General features: G+C 46.3%; 1 pseudogene; it reads right to left on the bottom strand.

The window, feature by feature from the left end:
- Positions 1 to 11,800: 11,800 nt before the first annotated feature.
- On the bottom strand, positions 11,801 to 12,948 carry LOC147700722 (heterogeneous nuclear ribonucleoprotein A1-like; annotated as a pseudogene).
- Positions 12,949 to 14,278: the final 1,330 nt, after the last annotated feature.

Genomic DNA, 14,278 nt, shown 5'->3' on the forward strand with positions numbered 1-14,278 from the left:
TGGACCCAAATAACAGCGAGGATTTTGAGAGACTTTCACCATGAATGGAAAAAATCAAGGAGTCGATGAAAAAATGCTGCTTAAAATTAAATGGGGATAAAAACAGAGTTAATGATCTTCGGGAACGAGATCAGCCCCAGGTCCTCCATAAGCTGGCCCAAAAGTTTGGGCGGCTCAGCCATACCTGAACAAATAATCAAGAATCTGGGTTTGCTTAGAAGTCTCTGAAAAATCCTAGATAGGATACCAATCCTGCTTAGAAATACAGTAGTCCATTACTTGGTGACCTCGCGGCTAGACTATGGGAACTCACTGTTCCTAGGGGCACCAAAATTTGTGACCCACAGACTGCAGGCGGTCCAGAATGCTGCAGCAAGGCTGCTTTGCAATACTCCAGCTAGGGAATCAGTAAAAAAAAACAGAAGGGGTTACATTGGCTCCCAGTAGAGGCCAGAATCAATGTTAAGATTCTAGTCATGATGCACAGAGCTTTACATAATAGGGGCCCCAGGAAAATCAAGTGTCTGGTATCCCCTTACATCTCAAATAGATATCTGAGATCAAGCTCTGAGGGGCTCCTAAAACCAGCCAAGGCCAGAAGTGAGAGCTGTCTTCCCACCTGGCTACCAAACTACGGAACTCTCTTCCACAGGAATGTTGGGCACTGGTGCAGTTCTGCAAAACAATTGAAACATGGCTGTTTAAGCAATGCCTTTAAGGTCCTTTCGATTAACTGCATGTCTCTTAGTCCTGGTAAGCCCCAGGGCAGCCATGCGCTCTATCAAACCCAAATAATAATAAGCCATTGGTCCAGTGTGACGGGAGAGCAGTAATCCAGCAGACATGTCCGGTCAAAGGAGCCAGAACATTGGCAGCCAAGTTGGGTAGCTGGATCCAAACAAAAGGTCTATCTTGTTCAAAAGAATTGTTGACTTCTCAAGCAGATTGGCATGTCTAAATCTTTTGGATTGGTTCAATGTGAAATGTATGTGCATTCAGCTGAGAAATAGCATTGTAAATCTTCCCTTTGCCAAGGGAATTGGCTACAGAACAGGAGTCAGGTATTGGATGGGTGTCTTTTAGGGCAAGGGGAACCTTCACTGGGCAAAGAGGTTGGGTTGGGTACATCCCTCCCCTAATAATGAAACACAATTTGGGAGGGAAACAGGAAAATACGTACATATAATTACCTGGCATGTCCGAGATGCACATGGCCAACATACTATTTTTTTTTTCTTTTCAAAACTATTTATTGGTTTTGAGGGTGTAAAAAGAGATAACATTCAAGTCATATACAATGCTTACAGCATATATGTCATGGGCTGATATATTATTAAATATTAAATTCATGGTATGACATGGAAAAAGCTGTCTAGATGAAAGCATTGTTGGTTATTATCACATTATAAATGGGTGTAGTGAGAAATGGAAAAGGTGAGGGAAGAGGGCAAGATTTAAAACTCATGGGAAAATAAAAGGAATACAAGTGTAGTAGGTGGTATTTGTGTTTGGCAAGCGATGAGTAGGTGAAAGGTAGTGATGGCACACATCTACATGGTTTAGTGCAAGCTTGTGGTTTGTAAGTGTTTGCTATACCTCAGTACTCATCTGGAGATATGCTTGGGAATGTGTTAGAGAAAAGACTTTGTGGAGACTTAGGGCCAGATGTAGGTAAATACCATTTACAGATTCTAAAATACCAAATTTTACCGAATCTGTATTTTAGAATGGCTAAATGCTATGTAGGTATTCATTCGGTAATTTTTACCGAATCTGTAAAATTTGGTAAATACTGATTCGGTATTTACCGAATTGGAATTCCCCATTCATTCATGTGGTCCTCCAGGCCCATAGGAATGAATGGGGAATACCGATTCGGTAAATACCAAATCGGTTAGGGGGGAAGACCTACAAGGGTGGCAGGGTGTCACATTGACTGAATAGTGCATGGGTGCACATGTGGCACACATATATGCCCTAAGGGCATGTATGTCAGCCAGATGGCACTGTTAAAAAAGCACAAAATAGCTTTTTTAACGGTTTTCGTTATTTACCACCAACTTGCAGTTGGTGGTAAATAACGAATCCTTACAGGTGAAAAGCACTCACTTGAGTGCTTACTACATTTCAGATTCCGTAATTTACCAAATTGGTTTTTAAGAATTCGGTAATTTACCGAATTCTTAAATACCGATTTGGTAAATTACTGAATCTGAAATGTAGCCACCTACATCTGAAAAGCCTAATTACGGTCGGTAACGGCTGACATTTGGTCATTTCGGCCGTTACCGACCGGAGTTAGGCTTCCTATATCTGGCCCGATGTAGGTAATCCCAGATTATCGATTCTTAATTGCCGAATCATACCGATTCAGAATTTAAGAACAGGCAAATGGGATGTAGGTAATTTTTTGTAATAAATTACAGAATCGGTAAGTTTCGGTAATTACGGAATAGGTATTTACCGAATCAGTAATTGCCATTCATTCCAATGGGCCTGGAGGCCCATAGGAATGAATGTCAATTACCAAATCAGTAAATACCGATTCGGTAAAAGGGGGAAACATTGAAGGGTGGCAGGGTGTCACTTTGACACCCTGTTGCACCCCTCAATTGTGTATGGGTGCACATGTTGCAGACATACATGCCCTAAGGGCATCATTGTCTGCAACATGGCACTGTTGGAAAAGCAAAAAAAATGCTTTTCTAAGGTTTTCATTATTTACCACCAACTTCTAGTTGGTGGTAAATAACGAATACTAAGATGGGAGAAGCACTCATTTGAGTGCTCCCTACATTTCAGATTTGGTAATTTAAAGATTCAGTATTTTTAAGAATCGGTAATTTACAGAATTCTTAAATAACAATTCGGTAAATTACGGAATCTGAAATGAAGCCACCTACATATGAAATGCCTAATTCCGGTCGGTAACGGCCGAAATTTGGTAATTTCGGCCGTTACCGACCGGAATTAGGCTTCCTACATCTGGTCCCTAGAAACATTTCCAAATGAAACCAGTGTATGTTAGCCTATGGAAGGAAATTCTAGTTACTGTAAGTATGATTACATTTACTTTTCAGGGGCCGTCCTGGGCTCAAAGATGCAGCACTGACGTCTCTTATGATAACAGGTTAGTAAATTGGAATTCATACTTCGGCAGATTTTAGAGGAATATTTTGCTCAATAGTGAAGGAAGGGGGCGGGTACTGAGATGACATGTGTGCAAACACGCCCTGTGGCGCCTTTTAAGTTGGGGAATATATTCCTCTTCAATCCTGAGGTCACCTGTGAGCCAACTAGCCCACCAGGTGCCTCCAGTATGCGCCAGGGAGCTTCGTTGCAGAGAGGTGTTGAGTGGGCACGCCCCCTTTTTACAACACTCTGCAACGCAGCTCCGTGGCGCTTACTGGAGGTACCTGTTGGTCTAGTTGGCCCCTAGGGGCCCTCTGGATTGAAGAGAAATATATTCCCCAACCTAAAACGGGCCACAGGGCGTGTTTGCACACATGTCACCTCAAGCCCCGCCCCCTACCTTGATCACTGTGCAAACATGCCCCCTAACGCGTTCTAAGTTGGGGGATTAGGTCCCCTTGCATACTGGGGGTCACTGGGGGCCAACTAGCCCTCCAGGAACCTCCAGTATGCGCCAGGGCCCTGCATTGCAGAGAGGTGTAAAAAGGGGCGTGGCCTCAGAACACCTCTCTGCTAAGCAGCCCCCTGGCGCTTTTTCAGAGGGGCAACTAATTCCCCTTGCATACTGGGGGTCCCTGGGGGCAAACTAGCCCACCAGCAATCTCCAGTATGCGCCAGGGAGCTGCGTTGCAGAGATGTGCAATGAGGCCACGCCCCTTTTTACACCTCTCTGCAACGCAGCCCCCTGGCGCGTTTGCAGAGGGGGAACTAATTCCCCTTCCATACTGGGGGTCCCTGGAGCCAACTAGCCCACCAGGAACCTCCAGTATGCGCCAGGGGGCTGCGTTGCAGAGAGGTGTAATGAAGCCACACCCCTTTGTAAACCTCTCTGCAGAGCAGACCCCTGGCACTTTTACAGAGGGGGAACTAATTCCCCTTGCATACTGGGGGTCCCTGAGGGGAAAATAGCCCACCAGCAACCTCCAGTATGCGCCAGGGTGCTGCGTTGCAGAGAGGTGTAAAAAGGGGCATGGTCTCATTACACCTCTCTGCAAGGGAGGTTGGCCCCCAGGGACCCCCAGTATGCAAGTGGAATTAGTTCCACCTCTGCAGGGGACATATTTGCAGAGAGGTGCAGGGAGGGGGCGTGGCCTCCTGCCGATCCCGTTTTTTTAAAAAAAACTTTTAAGGAGGGGGGCTGTGTATCCCCCCCTTCTTTTTCTTTTTTTTGGGCCCTGGGGACCCTATCTCCAAGGGCCTTCCCCCAAATCTTTTTTTTAAATTTTTTTACGAGAAGGGGATCCCATTCCCGGGGGCATGGCCAACTTCTATTTTATTTTTTTGTGGAGGGGATCTATAAAACTCCTTTTCCTGCAGATCATAACTTTTTCACAATATTTTTTCTTCGCACCTATAGGGCTATCTTTCTGAGCTTCGCAGAGAACCATGGGGTAGTTGGTAACTTCCTTCAAATGTGATTCTCCTTAATGGGTGCAAAAATGTCAACAAATTATTGAAGCCAGGATGAGAACTCAGCTGCCGCTAAGTCGATATTGTTCTGATTCAAAAGGAGAACAGGATTTAAAAAAAAAAATAATAATAATGCTCCCCTTGCCAAGCGAGTCATTATTCACCTTTTAGTGTCACTCACCACCAGGGTTTGCCTGTTTACGAACTGTGCTGTATAAAATAGTATACTGCCTTGCATAACTATCAGGTTACATTTATTAACGATACACATGCAGGCACCTAAAAGCAAGCTCTGGGCTCTTATTCAGTGCTGCCCGGTATAACAGGCCTACTTGCAACATAAAGGCACTTTGTGCAACATGATGTTTGATATGAAACTTCCTGGTGTCACCCAATTGTTCACAAGTTGGAACCGGGCCTGCTTTATGGCATTTCAACCGTTGCCACTGTACTAGGTGCTGCTCTTGGGTGTTGTATTTTGAAATACCTTAGTTTTTTTTTTTTAAAGTCCTCAATTTCTTTATTCCTGACATCACTAGCACAATTTACAGGGCAATATACATGATGTAATAAAAAAATAAAGAGACAAGCTACAACCGATAAAAAAAATAGGACCTCAGGAATGTACATCTAAATCAACACTACATTGTATTCGACAACTGCACTTTTGTTTTAGTGAACTGTGTCAGTCAGAATATCTTTATTCGACTTATTTAAAGTCATACAAAGAAAGAAAACATTAAAACAGCACGTTAAAAAGTATACGTTGCGGTCATGACATTTAAAAACAATCTAATTCAATACACATTTTAAATACTATTTACACATAATTAAAAGGTATGTATATATATAAAACAGTGCCTATAATGTAATTTCATACATTTAGTAAACTTTTAGGGCGGAGGTTGGCCAGCAACTTTCGCCCTAGCTGCCGCGACTAAAAAATTTGCAAGACCAAATGCTATGCATGGATTGGTCATAAGCTGTAGGTAGAGCAGTGCGGGTCTCACCTGTGTGAACCCAGCATTTTTGAGTAAGGGGAGCAAGTGTTTTTTCCTCTGCTCATGGAATAAGCTACAAAACATGATGAAGTGCATAGTGTCCTGCACAGAGAAGTGGTCGCAGCTGCAAGGGGCGGCTAGTTCTGGCTTCTGCCAACCCTTAAAAGAGCCTAGGTGAAAATGAATAAGGTTGAACCTTAGTTTAGTTAATAAAAACCTATGGTAAGGGATAGTTACGAAGCGGAGGTAAGGGGCCAATTGAGAATCGCTCATCAATAGAAAGTGAGCCCTAACTGCCGGCTTCTGAAGCTCAACTGCCTCACGGCTTGCTTCCTTCCTTTCTATAAAGGCTTTTTTTGTTTGGACTATGTCGCGGGTCGTGATTTTCTCAGGGGAACGGAAAAGTTCTGGGCGACCCAGGTCTGAGAATGATTTACTTAGATAGGCCAACCAAGGAATTTTGCTCTGATTGTCCAGTGATAGGACGTCCCTCAGGATTTTATGGTTCAGAGGTAAGTCAGCATTTAACCACATTTTCAGCCACAAGGTCAGGGGTGCAACACTTAATAGGTCCGACAGATATGGCAACCCAACCTCCTTGTGAATGGAATAGGTGGGGGTTGATTGGGGGACAGAGAGAAGGGATCTTATGAATCTGTTTTCTACTCTCTGAATGGGGTCGAGGTTTACATAACCCCACAGAGAAGATCCATAACATGCGATGGCAACAGGCTTACTTTTGTATATCTTCAACAACGCTTCCATGGGCCTGGCACCCAATTTGCCGGCAAAGCCCAGGAGTGCGGAGGAAGATCTAGTTACTGCCAACCTCTTTGCATTTATCTGTGGGCCCCAAGTACATTTTTGATCGAACAGCACTCCCAGATAGGGAAATGTGGTTACCTCGGACACAGGGGTCCCACTGCAGAAGAATGATTTGTGTCTTCTCTTTGCGCCCTCTATACCCATGACCATGGTATGGGATTTAGGTGCGTTAACCTTTAGATCCAGATTTTCCATAAAGGAACCAAAGGCGTCAAGAAGAATCTGCAGGCCAACACCCGTACGGGCTATCAACACGGCATCGTCCGCGTACAGGAGTGCCGGAATGTGGGTGTCTCCTGCGCGCGGTACGTCCGTGCCTCTGCCCCTCAGGTGTGCCCCCAAGCCGTTAATATAAATGGTAAAAAGCGTAGGGGCCAGGATGCAGCCTTGGCGTACTCCTTTGAGGGATTTAAATGAGGAGGTACACCTACCATTGTTGGACACTCGGACAGCTGCGAAAAGCTCCTGATGTAACGAGGCCATATACATGACTAGGGCTTCGTCAATTCCCATATCTAACAAAATCGACCATAATTTGGACCTATTGACAAGGTCGAAGGCCGACGAAAGGTCCATAAAGGCCAGAAAAACTGAGCCCTCCTTAGCCATTGTATACTTAGAGATGAGTAAATACAAATTAATGCATTGCTCGATCGTGCCTTTACTCTCTCTAAAGCCATATTGTAGATCGCACAGCCCGCCACATCCCTCAACGTTCTCCCTCAATCTTACTAAAAGAACTTTCCCCAAAATGTTTACAGTGGAGTCCAACAGAGATATGGGCCTATAAAATGCTGGGTCGTCCCTCTGGCCTTTGTTTTTATAAATGGGAACGATAATAGAATTAGCCCATGAGGCGGGTGCTGCGTTGGAGTTTACTGCATTAAACACGTTAGACAACACTCTCGACCACATCTTAGGAGAGAACATAAAAAAGTCGGCCGGGACTCCGTCCGGGCCCGGAGCCTTATGTTTGGTGGTTTCCATAAGCGCCTTTTCTACTTCTTGGGGATTAAAAACAATGGGATTAACATTCCCATTAGAAGGTAAGCGACTATTAATGTCCTCTACGGCTGCGTTGCCCCCATACACATTTTTAAAAAAGGATAGCCATTTTTCCTCAGTGATCACACAGTCCATTGGTAGATTATCGTCTTCCGAAAAAAGAGGGTGCTTGATGATTTCCCAGAATCTTCTGCTGTCCTTAAGCACCGACGCTGAGAGGAGTTCCTCCCATGTTTCGCGCTTAATGGAGTCTTTGCGGCTCTTTACTGCTGACTTATAGGTTTTCCTTAGCCTCGCAATTTCCTCTTTTGGTCTTGGAACAATTTTAAGAGCCGCCAACAGATTTCTGTGGGCCTTCGAACATGCAGCGTCGAACCATCGCTTGTGAACTTGAGTTCCCGAAAGAGGTTTAGCTATAAGATCTTTCGAAACCTGTGCGCATATTTCCTCGTAGGCTGAAACCAATAGGCTCCCTTGAGTATCAGGATTCTGACACAACTCAGTCTGCATTTTAATCTTAGGGAAGCATTTTTTGTAAAAGTTTTCCGGGATCACCTTTGCCCATTTTATTCTTCTATCTTGATCTGTAGTCCTCAAAGAGGAGGCTGAGTTTACGATTGATGGTGCTGTACCCATCTTGCTGCCCCACGCCACTTCAAGAAGCACTGGGTTGTGGTCACTGAAGTGGGTTGCCACCGTCCTGTATGCCGTGATAAAAGATAGAATACCAAGAGAAACGAAAATATAGTCTATCACAGAACCATGCTGGCAGCCGTTAAAAGTTGGCGTTCTAGCACCAAAATTGGGTTCATAAAGGTTATAATTAGCCAGTAGGTCTTCAAGCTCCTGTCCCTCTGTGGTATGTTCGAAGTGGGGCGCAACCAAGGCAGCGTCCTCATCATCACATGCTACTCTTCCCTTACAGGTTGAATTACATAAATGAATGTTAAAATCACCTAGTAAAACTAACTCAAATACAAAAGAGATATTCTGTAGGACTGAATTTAAAATGCTATCTAAATTAGCGATATTTCGGCCATTATAAGCACAGTTACTTGAATTATAGAAGTTGACATATAAGGTCCTACTAGTTTTATTGATAGTCCTTTCAACGATCAATATGTTATCAGATTCAGACCTGATCTGTCTATAACTTCCTTTTAGATCCACGGAGAATAAGAGCACCAGGCCGCCTTTGGCTCTACCCATTCTACTAGGGACAGCAGGAGTTGCAAAACTGGTGTACCCATCCCACCAGATATTGCTGGAAGTGTCCCATGTTTCTTGCAGCGCGATGATGTGGTACTTTGAAATAAATCTGCACCATACTGGGTCCTGGCGTTTGGTGCTTAGGCCTGCCACATTCCAGCTTAAAATCCTACATGACTCCCTAATAGTCATAGGTTCACTGCCACTCTCAGAGTCACCTTCCTCAGGAACTTGTGCCAATGTGGCTTTAGTAAAATTCACATGACAGCGATGCTGTGTCATCCCGCTGATAGTGCCCGTATCAGGAGCAGCGTCTAACCCAAATGAAAGTGTTTGCTGACCACGAGTGATGGGTATATGTGGCTCTATGACTGCATTAGGCTTGTAAGAGCTTTGGAGATCGTCGGTGTTTTGGCCCTCTTTGCGTGGGTTCGAATTAATTGGTCCAGAATTGTTTGGGTTAGATCTTGATGCAAGTCAATCACAGGTGTTGAGGTCCGATAAGGGGCCAAACCTATTGCCTGTGGTGAAGCCCCAAGCAGAAGGAGTGGCTGGGTGGGTCTGAACAGCATGAGCTTGATTCCACTGGTGATGTGGGGTGATTGGGTGGCCCATGGCCGGATCCATTCTCTGCCACCGTGTTGGCCTGATACCCCGTGCACTGTATTCGTAACCGGGTTCGCCGTTCATCCACCCGTTAAGTCCGAGCACGTGCGGGAGAGCCGGGGGGATGATCCGCTCATATGGGTAATTGGTTCTTCCTGGCAATTGCTGCGATGTAGGCAGAAACCGATCGCTAGTGAATCGGGAGCCCATTGCCCCTCCCCAGCTGCTATTGTTCCTATACTTTGTTGGCCTATTAATAGTGGCTAAAGTAGCAGATTGGGTCTCGTTGTTAAAAAATCTGAGTGTTAACGGGACTATGGATCCATTACGCCGTTGAGGCGGAAAGAGATTGGTCAGGATTTCGGGGAGAACCTCAGCGTTAGTGAAGTTTATAATGACGCAGTCTCCCTGAAACTTTTTCGGCTTGTTGCCAATCCAAGGTACCCTCCTGGTCGAAACTATATCACCTGCCAATTTATCAAACCCTTCTTGCGCCATGTAAATGTTGTTAGAAAGCCAATGTAGGGCTTTGTCCTTGAGATCCTGGTTGGACTCTGTTTTATCTTGTGACAAGACAGGAACGTTGGCCAATACCAAGACTAGCGGTAAGGCTTCCGCTATAAACTGGACCGGGCTGGCCTCTTGATTACGTGCCGCTGTTGCGTCAGTGGTGCTGACGTGAGGGCCCCCAGTTGCCGCACTCTGATTCGGGGCTATTGATGTTAAGGATGGGGGTGGGTGTGGCAAGTCTGATTGAATGGGCTGCGCACTACTATCAGTAGAGGGAACATCCTCATCCGTAGATATTAAATCTGCGACGAGGGTTGAAAGGTTCTCTAGTTCCTTAGCCAAGTTACCATGAACCCCTCCCAATTTCTTAACTTCGGCGGTCAATTTGTCCACTTTCCCGATCAGAGGCTTTATAATAGTTTTGATCTTGATATCCATCATTTCTTGGATCCTGTTGAAGAGATCATCATCAGATATGCGCCTAGACTCGAGATCTAACTCATGGTCTGTGAAGTTACCCGTCCTTCTGGAGGGTGGGGTGGCTGGCTTCTTCCTCCCCTGTTGTTTCCCCCCTCTCTTGGCTGCTATTTTCCTACATGCTCTAACAGCGCGATTAGGGGGAGACTGGAGCTGAGGGACCTCATCAATGACGTCTGTCTGGATGCTTGTCTCGGTGGAGGCGTCGTCAGCTAAATCTATAAGATCAGCGCTGTCCTTGGCAGAAGTCGAGTTTTCAGTGGCTTCAATGTGGTTGATCGGAGAGTTAGGGCCAGAATCTGCAGCAATTGACTGTGCGTTTCCTATCAGGGAATCGGACATTGCTGTGCTTGTGGACGGGCTATCTGCAAGCAGCACTGGTGATTGGCTTAGGCCCAGAGATTGCCTTCTCTTGCTGTTGATGCTGGTTACCACTTGCACTAGATATGAATCAAGGGTATTCACAGCCTCGGCAGGTTGAGGAACCAATTTTTTGCCCATATTTTAGGTTGATGTTTGTAGGGTCATAAACTCGCGCTGTCGGCTAAACTATGGCCGGATGACTTGCTGGTCTTGGCGGGTAATGCTGTATAAGGTGACCGACTAGAGGGAATTGACTAGCACCTGTGTTATTGGCCGAAATTTACTCCCAAAGTAAGGAACCAAACAGCCGTACCTCAAGCCCACGTGGTCGTCTTCAGGGGGGTGGCCTAGCCTGGCCTTGTCGCGCCTCGGAGGGCCTCAGAGGGCCCGCCCTTTGCCCGGGCTTAGCCCCGGGCGTCCCGCTCGCGTCCCGCGACGCTGAGGGCTGTTGCCTTTCTAGAGCCCCTCCCGTCGCTTCTGCAGCGTCGGGGAACGCGCCGCCGCTGAGCCCGATGGGAAACGTAGTCCCAAGGCGGCGGCGCGACTGGTGGCGGGAACTCGGCGTGTGTGAGGGTCTCTGGTCACCTGCTCGGTCTCCAGGCACAGGCGCTGACTTCCAAGGTAAGGCTCCGTGTGTTTAGGCTCCGTGCGTTTTGCAGCTTCTGCAGCGTCTCCCACCCGCTCCACCGAGGGCTGTTGCCTTTTTAGAGCCCCTCCCGTCGCTTCTGCAGCGTCGGGGAACGCGCCGCCGCTGAGCCCGATGGGAAACGTAATCCCAAGGCGGCGGCGCGACTGGTGGCGGGAACTCGGCGTGTGTGAGGGTCTCTGGTCACCTGCTCGGTCTCCAGGCACAGTCGCTGACTTCCAAGGTAAGGCTCCGTGTGTTTAGGCTCCGTGCGTTTTGCAGCTTCTGCAGCGTCTCCCCGATAAAAAAAATAGGACCTCAGGAATGTACATCTAAATCAACACTACATTGTATTCGACAACTGCACTTTTGTTTTAGTGAACTGTGGCTATGAGTCCTGAACAAGAAGGTTCTCCTGTTTAGGTACAGTAACTTTTCTGCCTAGGATCATCGCTCCCCCTGTGGTAGAATGCAGTTCCTCCTAATGCACATGGATGACTGTCTCAAAGTAACCTGCAGCTTTCCTGACAACTCCTCGCTCTCCTGCCAAGAACTATAGCCTTATAGCAAATTCTTATTAAAACCTTCTGCCACCATATCCGCTGATTCCACCACCAGTTCCACCACCAGCTCCGTAGCCATCACCTCTACCACCACCATAGGGAATGCTACCAGAACTTCGTCCACCTCCAAATCCGCTTCCACCCTTCATCAGCCATAGTTGGTTTGCTGTTGGCAACCATCATTTCTGAAATCGTTGTAGCCACCACTGCCTCCAACGCCACCAAAGTTTCCTTCTTCTTTGTAGTCATCGTAGCCTTCGCTACCACCACCATATCCTACACCACCTTAGCTCCCATAACCACCGGGACTACCACCATAACCGCCGCTTCTACCACCACCATAGCTAGAGCCGCCTCTATAGTTTCCACCGTCCCCGCCATAGCCGTTGTAGCCATCTCCTCCACTGTACCCATGGCTTCCACCTCCACCACGGAAGCCTTCTGGGCCCATACTGCTGAAGTATCCTCCTCCTCGACCACCGAAGTTGCTGCCGCCACCGCCACTACCATTGCCGAAGCTGCTTTCACTGCCACCACCTAAACTGCTTGTACCACCACAACCTCTTGCGAGCCAGCCGTCTGCATTTCTTGTTTGGAAAGTGCCTTCTTAACTTCACAGATATGCCCATTGATTGTATGGTATTTATGAACAACACATTTTTCGACTGTATCATGGTCATCGAATGTTACAAATGCAAAGCCTCTTTTCTTCCCGCTCTGGTGATCTTCCATTACTTCAATTGTTTTGATCTTTCCGTACTCTTCGAAGTAATCTCTTAAGTGATATTCTTCTGTATCTTTAATCCAGCCAACAAAGATTTTTTTTGACTGTCAAGTGTGCACCAGACCTTGCAGAGTCTTCACGTGATAGCGCTTGCTTTGCTTCTACGATACGTCCATCAACCTTGTGTGGCCGAGCTGCCGTTGCATCATCCACTTCTTCCACGCAGGAGTAAGTCACAAATCCAAACCCTCTGGAACGTTTTGTTTGTGGGTCCCTCATTACCACGCAATCGGTGAGTTTGCCCCATTCTTCGGAGTGTTTCTTTAAGCTGTCGTCTGTTGTTTCGAAGCTTAGGCCTCCGATGAAGAGTTTCCTCAACTGCTCCGGCTCCTTGAGATTACGGTCGTCCATTGCTGCTGGTGCCGCGAGACGCTTCGATGTTAGTCCGTTCGCCCAGGAGGTGGAGGAAGTGATCAAAATATCTTATGTTTAAAAGCACGTGTTGCAGGGTTCCAAGTGTGAACAGCAACTTTCAGGCAATAATAAAAATACCTGACGATTAATGTACCTGGTGGAGAGAGATTGAGTCTTTCTAGTAGCAGTTTTGAATTATAAGTAGACTAAATGGTTCAAATGCCTGCTGTCAAGTATGTGTACCATGCAGATCACAGAACTGTACTTTGTGAAGATATCTCAGTGGGTGACTGCTTCTGTCAAACAGATCTTTTTGTTATTTGCAATTTATAAGTTACAACCCAAATATAGCACAAAGAGCAATTAATTGTATTGTAATTGTAATTGCATTGTTTTGGTAGAAACAATTTCTTATTAGTGAAGCCAACCCCAATCACTGTGTCATAAGTCTATAAAACTAGTACCATTGAGTTGGGTAACAATCAACTTCTGCTATTCAGCGCCAAGATGCCTCTGGGTGAACGGGCACTTTAAAAATGTGATGTTATGTTATGTTTTAAAACTCGAGTTTGCACTTGCTTTAGAGCAAGCTCTCTTAAGATAGACTGCCTACCAGTATGGATGACGTGTGAATCCCACGCTTTACAGTCCTGATCAGGGGCATAACACAGGCCCCCTCTATGCGGGGGGGGGCAAGCTCCAGAGGCCCCCTCAGCACAATATTCCAACAGGAGAGCTGCTGATTGAGCCTGCAGGCGCCCCTCTATGTACTTTGCGGAGGAGCCCCCTCTAGTTTTGTGAGGCCACTGGTCCTCATAGTCTTTTGAGACATTACATATACACTCATTTACAAACGTATTCATTACGTGTATAATGCATGTGTGCGACGTAAAGTGCCCTGACACCCCACACTGGTATGAGTAGTGCTTTAAAAGGAATGAAATACCTGTGAGAGAGGGGCTATGGAGAGATGAAGGGCTCTGTTGGAGAAGGAGGGGGGAGGGGCAGCAGGAAGGATTGATGCACACTAAGCTCCCAGCACTAAAGCGGCCCCTGATTGTGCATCCAGATTGTATGTGGAGAGGTCACCATAAAATAAGTCTGAGCTAGTGCACCTGATGATGCGGCCGGATGTGCATTGCTTGTGCACAGCATTCTGCGGCTCTCAAATAAGGCACCAATTTGTGGGTGCACTAGGGAAAACAGGCAGTCCAAAGGCCACATCATGATGGGCATTTCAGTCACAGCGCAGAACTGAACTCCTGTTTTATGTGTTTGCACTGTGCAAAGTGAATTCATGTAACCCATATTTCCCAGAGTTTGTGCTGTATTGTTAGATAGTACAACTGATAAA

Source organism: Lissotriton vulgaris, chromosome 7, assembly GCF_964263255.1.
Source record: "Lissotriton vulgaris chromosome 7, aLisVul1.2, whole genome shotgun sequence".
Classification (NCBI taxonomy): domain Eukaryota; kingdom Metazoa; phylum Chordata; class Amphibia; order Caudata; family Salamandridae; genus Lissotriton; species Lissotriton vulgaris.